The following is an 8,513-nucleotide window of genomic DNA, read 5'->3' on the forward strand; positions in this document are numbered from 1 at the left end:
TCAGCTTTGTTAGGCCAGAGGGACTTGATCTTTTCTGGTCTAATTATGAGCTGATGAAGAACGAGCCCGGATGGCGTGATTTTGCTGTAAAAGCGGTATCCCGCCAAAGCATGCTGAAGAAGGTGACCGTATTAACTCGTAATGAGTCCCTTTCATGCTACGATATCATGACCTGGCTGGGCAGGTACGGGGAGGTGACGGACGTCCCCCGAAAGAATTTTGATGAACACGGGATCTGGTCTGGGGCCTGGACGTTTTCCGTCAGTCTCAGGCGTTCAGGGAACACAGAACACAGTCACCCACATCCCTTCAGCCACCTTCCTTGGACGCGACAGGATTCAGGTCTTCTACCAAGGGCAGCCGAAGCTGTGTCACAGGTGTGGTGACCCCAACCATTTTAGTGCAAACTGCACTCAGCAGATATGCGCCCTCTGCTGTGGGGTGGGTCACCTGGCAGTCACCTGTGGGCAGATTAGGTGTAACTTGTGTGGTGACTTAGGTCACCCTTTCAGCCGGTGTCCGCGCTCCTTTTCCTATGCTGCGACCACTCCTGCTGGGGAGAGCCTGTCGGTTGCCTCAGTGGGGGAGGGGACCAGCCATGGAGAAGGGGCACCAAAATCAGTGAGGGAGAAGCACAAGACCCCCTCTCAGCTGAGGCGAGAGGAGAAGCGCAGGTTGGAGAGGGTCCAGGAGAATTCCCAGGTGCCAGGGGTAACTCTGGGTCCCTCTCCAGGCACGGGCTCAGCTGTTCAGCAATCTGAGGTTTTGGGTGAGACTGAGTTGGATGAGGAGGTCGGGAGAATTCGCAGAGAGGAGGGTGAAATTGCCCTCTCCTCCAGTTCTTCCCAATACAAAACAGTGGATGAGGAGGAGGAGGGAGGGCAGAAACTAAATGGTGACCGTAAAAAGAAGAGGAGGAGGAAAAGGGGAAAAAGTAAGTAAGCCCCAGACCTGAAAAGGAACATCTCAGTCTCTGACCCTCTGATCGTCCTCTCGAATCGGTATGAGGCCCTCGGGGATACTATCTCACCTCCTCCTCTTGAGGGGGAGGAAGAGGGGCGGGAAGTGGTGCAGCCTCAAGGGGGCGCCGAGCCTTCCACCCCTGAGGTGGTTTCCTCAAGGGGGAAGGCAACTCTGGATTCCAAAGGTAACGATCCTGGGATGGATTTATCCCACAGCCTTAAAAGGGGTAAGGGGTCTTCCTTTGACTCAGATGGGGGTGGGGGAAAGGAGAGGAAGAAGGTGTAAGGGATAGAAGGCCGTCTAACTCAATCACCCTGTATGGCGGCCCTCACCCCATTGACGCTGGCATCTATTAATTGTGCCAGCATAAAGTCTGATACGGCTAGATTTGCAGCCTTTGATTTTCTCGGCCGCGTTGAAGCCGACATTTTCTTTTTACAGGAGACCAGGTTGTCAGATCTAGCCTCTCTGGTAAAAGCCAGGAGAGAGTGGAGGCGCGGTCCCTCCCACTGGTCTCTTGCGGCTGAGCCGTATAGTGGGGTGGCGGTCCTTTTTACGGCTCCTGTTGAATGCCGACGGGTTATTGAATTAGAAATGGGGAGGTGCCTGATCTTAGATGTCCTCATGAAGGGGCAGGGGCTCCGGCTCATTAACATCTACGCCCCGCAAACTAAGCGGGGCCGTAAAGATCTCTTTATGAGGATTAAGCCCTTTCTTTTTACAAGTCGGCAGGTGATCTTTGGAGGGGACTTCAATAATGTCACGGTGGTCCGCTGACTTGCGATAGTGTGGCACTGATTAGCATAGCTAGAGAAGCTCGCCTAGAGGACGCCCACATCCGGAACCCCTCGGGCCACGTGGGTTTCACCTATCATCAAGGTCGTCGCAGTTCTAGAATAGATAGGTTTTATTTAAAGGAGGAAGCCGTCTCTTCCGCAGTGTCCGTGGTTGAGGTGGAGTTTTCTGATCACTGTATGATTTTGTTTTCCTTGAATGTTTCAGAGACCCCCCGGATGGGTAAAGGTTACTGGAAGCTGAATTCGTCCCTTCTGGAGGAAGCGGAGGTAAGACAGTCCTTTGAGGATTTTCTTCAGAGTCAGGTACCTTTACTGGGCCTATGTAGTAGTAAGTCAGAGTGGTGGGAGATATTCAAGAAGCGGGTTGCGGGGTTCTTACGCCAGCTCTCGAGCCTCAGGTCCCTGAACAGGTATCGCCTGTATCAGGGACTGAGGAGGAAACTCGAGCTTCTCGTCTCGACTGGAGGTAGCCGAGAGGATATCTCCAGAGTGAAATCCTTGCTGATGGGGTGTCAGTACGATAGGCACGCATCTTTGGTTTTTGAGAGGGATTTCGGGAAGTACCGCTCGCCCGACCCTTACAGAAACTGTAAGATGTCAGTGAGTAGTAAAGTCATTTCAGGACTGATTGATAGTACAGGATCTCTGAATCGGTCCAGATCAGGGATCTTGGAGGTCGTCAGATCCTTCTACTCGCACCTCTTGGGGAGGAAGGATCTAGATTGAGACAAGATGTCGGTTTTCCTGACTGAAACCATTCCTGAGCCAGGGGTAGACCCCTCTCTTGATGTTTTGGCAGAAGAAATCAGGGAAGAGGAAGTGAGACTGGCGATCGAGGGGCTTGCCCCTAAGAAGTCGCCAGGTCCGGATGGCTTAACATCCGAGTGGTACAGGACCTTTAAGGAGTCTTTAGCTCCCCTCTTGACTGAGGTATTCAATGAGTGTCTCTCCTCGGGCACTCTGCCAAGGTCAATGAGGAGGTCAGCCCTGATTCTTCTGTCAAAGGGTAAAGATCCCAGCCGTATTGAGAATTGGAGGCCCATAGCTCTTCTCAATACAGGAAAGGAAGCTTCTGGCTAAGATACTGTTTAATCGGCTGGTGAAGTTTACACCCGGCTCCTTTCGGGGGCTCAGCACTGCTCTGTTCCAGGCCGAAGCGCCTTACGTGCGGTCCTTAGTGTCAGGGAGGCAGTGGAACAGAGTAGTGCAGGTTTCTGGAACGGGTACTTGCTGTCCCTGGATCAGGCCAAAGCATTTGATCGGGTGAACCACGAGTACCTCTGGTCTGTCCTCTTTAGATATGGCTTACCGACTACTTTTGTTAATTGGCTTAAGACCTTGTATGCAGGGGCAGAGAGTTTCCCGCTGGTGAATGGTTGGTCTGGCCGCTCTTTTGTGGTGGGGTCCGGAGTCCGTCAGGGTTGTCCTTTGAGCCCGCTGTTATACGTGTTTGCGATCGATCCCTTCGTCCGGAGGGTAGATTGTGGGCCGTTGGCGGGAGTCGGGATGAGTCTGGCGGAGCTGGATGTCGCCCAGAGAGTGGTGGCGTACGCTGACGATGTCACCATTTTCGTGTCCTCGCGAGAGGAGGTCGATGTGGTGATGTCGGAAGTTGACAGCTACTCGGAGGCATCCGGGTCTAAGATCAACCGGGATAAGTGTGAGAGTCTCTGGCTGGGAGGGGAAGATCCCACGTTTGATCTCCCGGACACCCTTCCAGGGCCCCCCAAGAGTCAGCAAAAGTTTTGGGCATCATATTCGGCCAGGATGATTATCCCACCAAAAACTGGGATGGTAAGCTCCAGGATGCCGCTCAGAAGGTGGACCAATGGAAGGGTTGGTCTTTGACCCTCAGGGAAAGGGTACACCTGATCAAATCGTACCTGCTCCCCTTGTTTATCTATCTGGGCAGTGTATGTATCTTGCCAGAGGCTTACTACACTAGGATCTACAGCCTGTTTTTCCAACTGTTATGGGGAAACAGGATGAACCTAGTCAAGAGGGAGGTTACGTACCGCACGAGGAGACTAGGGGGTTTATCTATGGTAAACCCTGTTGTGTTCTTAACCAACACCTTCTTGAAAGCTAACATCTCAAACCTCTGGTCAGAGAGGGCTTCTCCGTGGGTACTCTCCTGCAGGGAATGGTTTCGGCCTTTCTTCCAGGAATGGGAGACAGGAGGGCAAGTGAAGGACCTCCGTACGCCCCATGGATATCTTCCGGCTTATGCTACCCCGACTCTGAAAGTGATATGTCGGTGGGGTCTGGGAGTGTGGGAGATCAGGACCCAGTCAAGGCAGGTCCTTGACAAACGGGTTCTGTTGGCCCACTTCCAGAAGCAAGCCTCTGGCGCTCAGGGACTGCCCAGGTCGGGATCTGAGGGTGGGGTTGTACCTTTTAAACATGAAAAGGATCCCCCAGAAGTTTTGAGACTTGGCCTGGCGCTGCTTTCAGGGGAAACTATATGTGAGGGATAATTTGAAGTGTAGGAACTCTGATGACCGGGGATGTCCCCGAGAAGAGTGCGGGGACACGCTGGAAAGCATGGACCATTTCCTGCTTCATTGTCCCTTTAATATAGGGGTTTGCAACAGGGTGGGTGCTTCCATCGGCTGGAGTCAACTTGCCGGCCTTACCTATCCGGAGTGGGCTTATGGGGCATTCAGGAACCTGGGTGGCCGAGATCGGGGCACTTTATTCTTAGTTAGTTTAGTGGTTAGGTACTACACATGGAATGCACGGTGTTTAGTGTCGTCCCAACAGAAAATCCTCTCCGAGGTGGTCTGTAGGAACATCACCGGTGACCTCGGGAAGATCAGGTCTTTGGAGTATGGCAGTCTTGGTAACAGTAGGGCTTCTCTCCTATGGAGAGGGTTTTCTTTTGATGTGCCCTAGGTACTAGACCTTTTGGGTAGAGTACCTTTATTTTGGTTACGGACAGTGTTATAGGGATAGTGATAGGTTGAGAACAGGGTTAGTTTGAATGGAGGGATAGGATTAGGGAGAATTGTAGGGGGAGTTAGGGAAAGAGTGTAAAGTTATTTTGAATGTATCAAGTCTGCCATCCTTCTCCCTGGTGGTGGGCTAATGCATGTGCACACTAGCTTTTTGTTTTGTTTTTAAGCTGATATGGTATGAAGGGCTTACAGGCGACCAAACTTGGGCCTAAAGTGGGTTGTGGTTCAGTGGGGGAGATTTATCAAAACCTGTCCAGAGGAAAAGTTGCTGAGTTGCCCATAGCAACCAATCAGATTGCTTCTTTCATTTTTAAAGAGGCCTGTGTAAAATGAAAGAAGCGATCTGATTGGTTGCTATGGGCAACTCAGCAACTTTTCCTATGCACAGGTTTTGATAAATCTCCCCCAGTGTGTATAAGTTTGTGTATAAGTTGGTTGGGAGGAGTGCTAGGTGGGGAGGGTGTGCTTGTGGGTGGTGGTGTTCATCTTTGGGGGACCTGACATGGGTCAGTTAAGGACTGGACTTTGTGAACTGTAAGAATGGTATGGACTCTGACCCATGTACAGGAGGGGTGGTGTGGATGAGGGTACAGTTTTAGTGTAGGGGTTTTCCTATGGTTTTCTATTGATTTTGTAGGTGTTTTCTGTAGTGCATATATTTTGTTTATATTATATTTTATTTATATAGTATATTTAGTAATTTTGTACGTATATTGTGTTATATCTATATTGTTTCATATTGTTTCATGTTATAGCGTTATGGTAGCCGGACCAGTTGTTGTGTTGATATGTGGTTTATTTAGTTTATTTCAGTTATTTGGTCTGTTTTATGTTTTCTTTGGTATTTTCATTAGTCCCGGATAGAGGATCCAGTTAATTTGGACGTTTTGTAAGTGAATGTATGTGTGGATTATTATTATTACTATTATTATTTTTATTTATAAAAAAAAAAAAAAATTATATATATATATATATATATATATATATATATATATATATATATATGTGTGTAAAAAAAAAATATATATATATAAAAAGTAAAAATAAAATTTTTTTTTTTAAATATATAATGTGTGCTTGCTACGTTTCTGTTTAGTTTTCTTGTTGCGTGTTCCCAAGTATGGATGGTTTTGAGTTATAGTCGGATAATGATAACTTTTATGTTTATATTTTGACAAGCCAAGTTGTGATATTTTATTTATTTTTCTTATGTTCATTTTCGGTAAGCGTGTGAGTGTTTGATTTGATATTTTGGGCATATTTTAATATCTTAGTATTTTAGTATCTTAGTAAAGCTGGGCTGGCCGGTTAGGCAGGGTTTTGTTTGAGGTTTTGTTTTTGGTTCTAGAGTATTTCTTATTTATGTTATAGCTGGTTAAGCTTGCTTTGTGTTTTGTATTTGATAAGTTTTGTATTTTTCTAATAAAAAGAGTGTCAGCAGAGAGCACTGTTGTCAGACAGAAAACAACTAAACAACTTCCTCTGGAGCATACAGCAGCTGATAAGTCCTGAAAGGGTAAAGATTTTTTAATAGAAGTAATTTACAAATCTGTTTAACTTCCTGACACCAGTTGATTTAAAAAAAATACATTTCACCAGAGTACCCCTTTAACCCCTTAAGGACCGGGGGTTTTTCCGTTTTTGCATTTTCGTTTTTTGCTCCTTGCCTTTAAAAAATCATAACTCTTTCAATTTTGCACCTAAAAATCCATATGATGGCTTATTTTTTGCACCACCAATTCTACTTTGTAATGACGTCAGTCATTGTGCCCAAAAATCTACGGTGAAACGGGAAAAAAAATCATTGTGAGACAAAATTGAAAAAAAAAACGCCATTTTGTAACTTTTGGGGGCTTCCGTTTCTACGTAGTACATTTTTCGGTAAAAATGACACCTTACCTTTATTCTGTAGGTCCATATGATTAAAATGATACCCTACTTATACAGGTTTGAATTTGTCGCACTTCTGGAAAAAATCATAACTTCATGCAGAAAAATTGATACGTTTAAAATTGTCATCTTCTGACCCCTATAACTTTTTTATTTTTCCGTGTATGGGGCGGTATGAGGGCTCATTTTTTGTGCCGTGATCTGAAGTTTTTAACGGTATCATTTTTGCATTGATAGGACTTATTGATCGCTTTTTATTCATTTTTTCATGATATAGAAAGTGACCAAAAATGCACTATTTTGGACTTTGGAATTTTTTTGCGCGCACGCCATTGACCGTGCGGTTTAATTAACGATATATTTTTATAATTCGGACATTTCCGCACGCGGCGATACCATATATGTTTATTTTTATTTTTATTTACACTGTGTTTTTTCTTTTATGGGAAAAGGGGGGTGATTCAAACTTTTAATAGGGAAGGGGTTAAATGATGTTTATTCACTTTTTTTTTGCACTTTTTTTTTGCAGTGTTATAGGTCCCATAGGGACCTATAACACTGCACACACTGATCTTTTACATTGATCACTGGTTTCTCATAAGAAACCAGTGATCGATGATTCTGCCGGATGACTGCTCATGCCTGGATCTCAGGCACTGAGCAGTCATTCGGCGATCGGACAGCGAGGAGGCAGGTAGGGGCCCTCCCGCTGTCCTGTCAGCTGTTCGGGATGCCGCGATTAGCCGCGGCTATCCCGAACAGCCCACTGAGCTAGCCGGCATGCTTTCGGTTTCACTTTAGACGCGGCGTTCAACTTTGAACGCCGCGTCTAAAGGGTTAATAGCGCGCGGCACAGCGATCAATGCCGCGCGCTATTAGCCACGGGTCCCGGCCGTTGTTAGAGGCCGGGCCCGAACCGCTATGACGCGGGGCCACGCCGTGGCCCCGCGTTATAGATCGGGAGTGGACACATGACGTTCCAGTACGTCATGTGTCCTTAAGGGGTTAAGGTGATTTTAGTACATACCTGCCAGACAGTAATGGCCATGTTAGGAAGGATCCATGCTTGCATTAGATTTAAAGGGCTATGTTGTGAGATTACCATAACGCTTTCTTTTTGTGAAATGGTTATTTCTTGTTGGAGTTCCCTCCAACAACATGTCCCATGATTCCTTGTTTGTACATCACTTTTCTCCCACCTACACATCAGGCACACCAACCATTGAAACCCACCTGTTCTCAATAGACCAATTTTTCTAACCAGGGTGCCTTCAGCTGTTGCTGGATCCTTGCAGAATGATCTCCTTCCCACCCATCGGTCACTCACCCATTGAAGCAAAGACAGGCTTCCTTTCATCACCTGACCAGTGATGTAATGTCTCAGGCCACACTGCAACCTGGGAAAACCTGAGATGGTTCTGATTTTGTATGCTGTTAAAAATAAACATTGGGACAAAAATCATAGAAGAATTGTGAGACCACCATCAAACACAGGTACAAACATATTATAAACTACACTAACTTTACCGCCCCTGTAGCACAGTCGAATAAAAAAAAAAATCCTGGAATACCCCTTTAAACCCTGTGCCTCACTGTATTAAGCATAGCTAGTTTAAAGGAAATCTGTCACCAGTGTCACCTGCACTAACTTGTTGGTAACGACAGATGAAAACCATACTTATCTTGTCCCATTCTGTGGCGGGGATCTCTGGTAATCTTCTCCGTTAAATTAGAGCTCCGGCCCGGCTTGGGGCACGGGTGGAGCTTAGTGACGTCACCGCTGCTGTTCTCTAGCAGTGGGACCCAGCAGGGAGCAGCTGTGGTGAAGTCACTAAGCTCCGCTCGTGCCCCAAGCTGGGCTAGAGCTGAAGCTTAAAGGAGAAGATTACCGGAGATCCCCACCATG

Source organism: Hyla sarda, chromosome 2 (genome assembly GCF_029499605.1).
Source record: "Hyla sarda isolate aHylSar1 chromosome 2, aHylSar1.hap1, whole genome shotgun sequence".
In the NCBI taxonomy this organism is placed as follows: Eukaryota; Metazoa; Chordata; class Amphibia; order Anura; family Hylidae; genus Hyla; species Hyla sarda.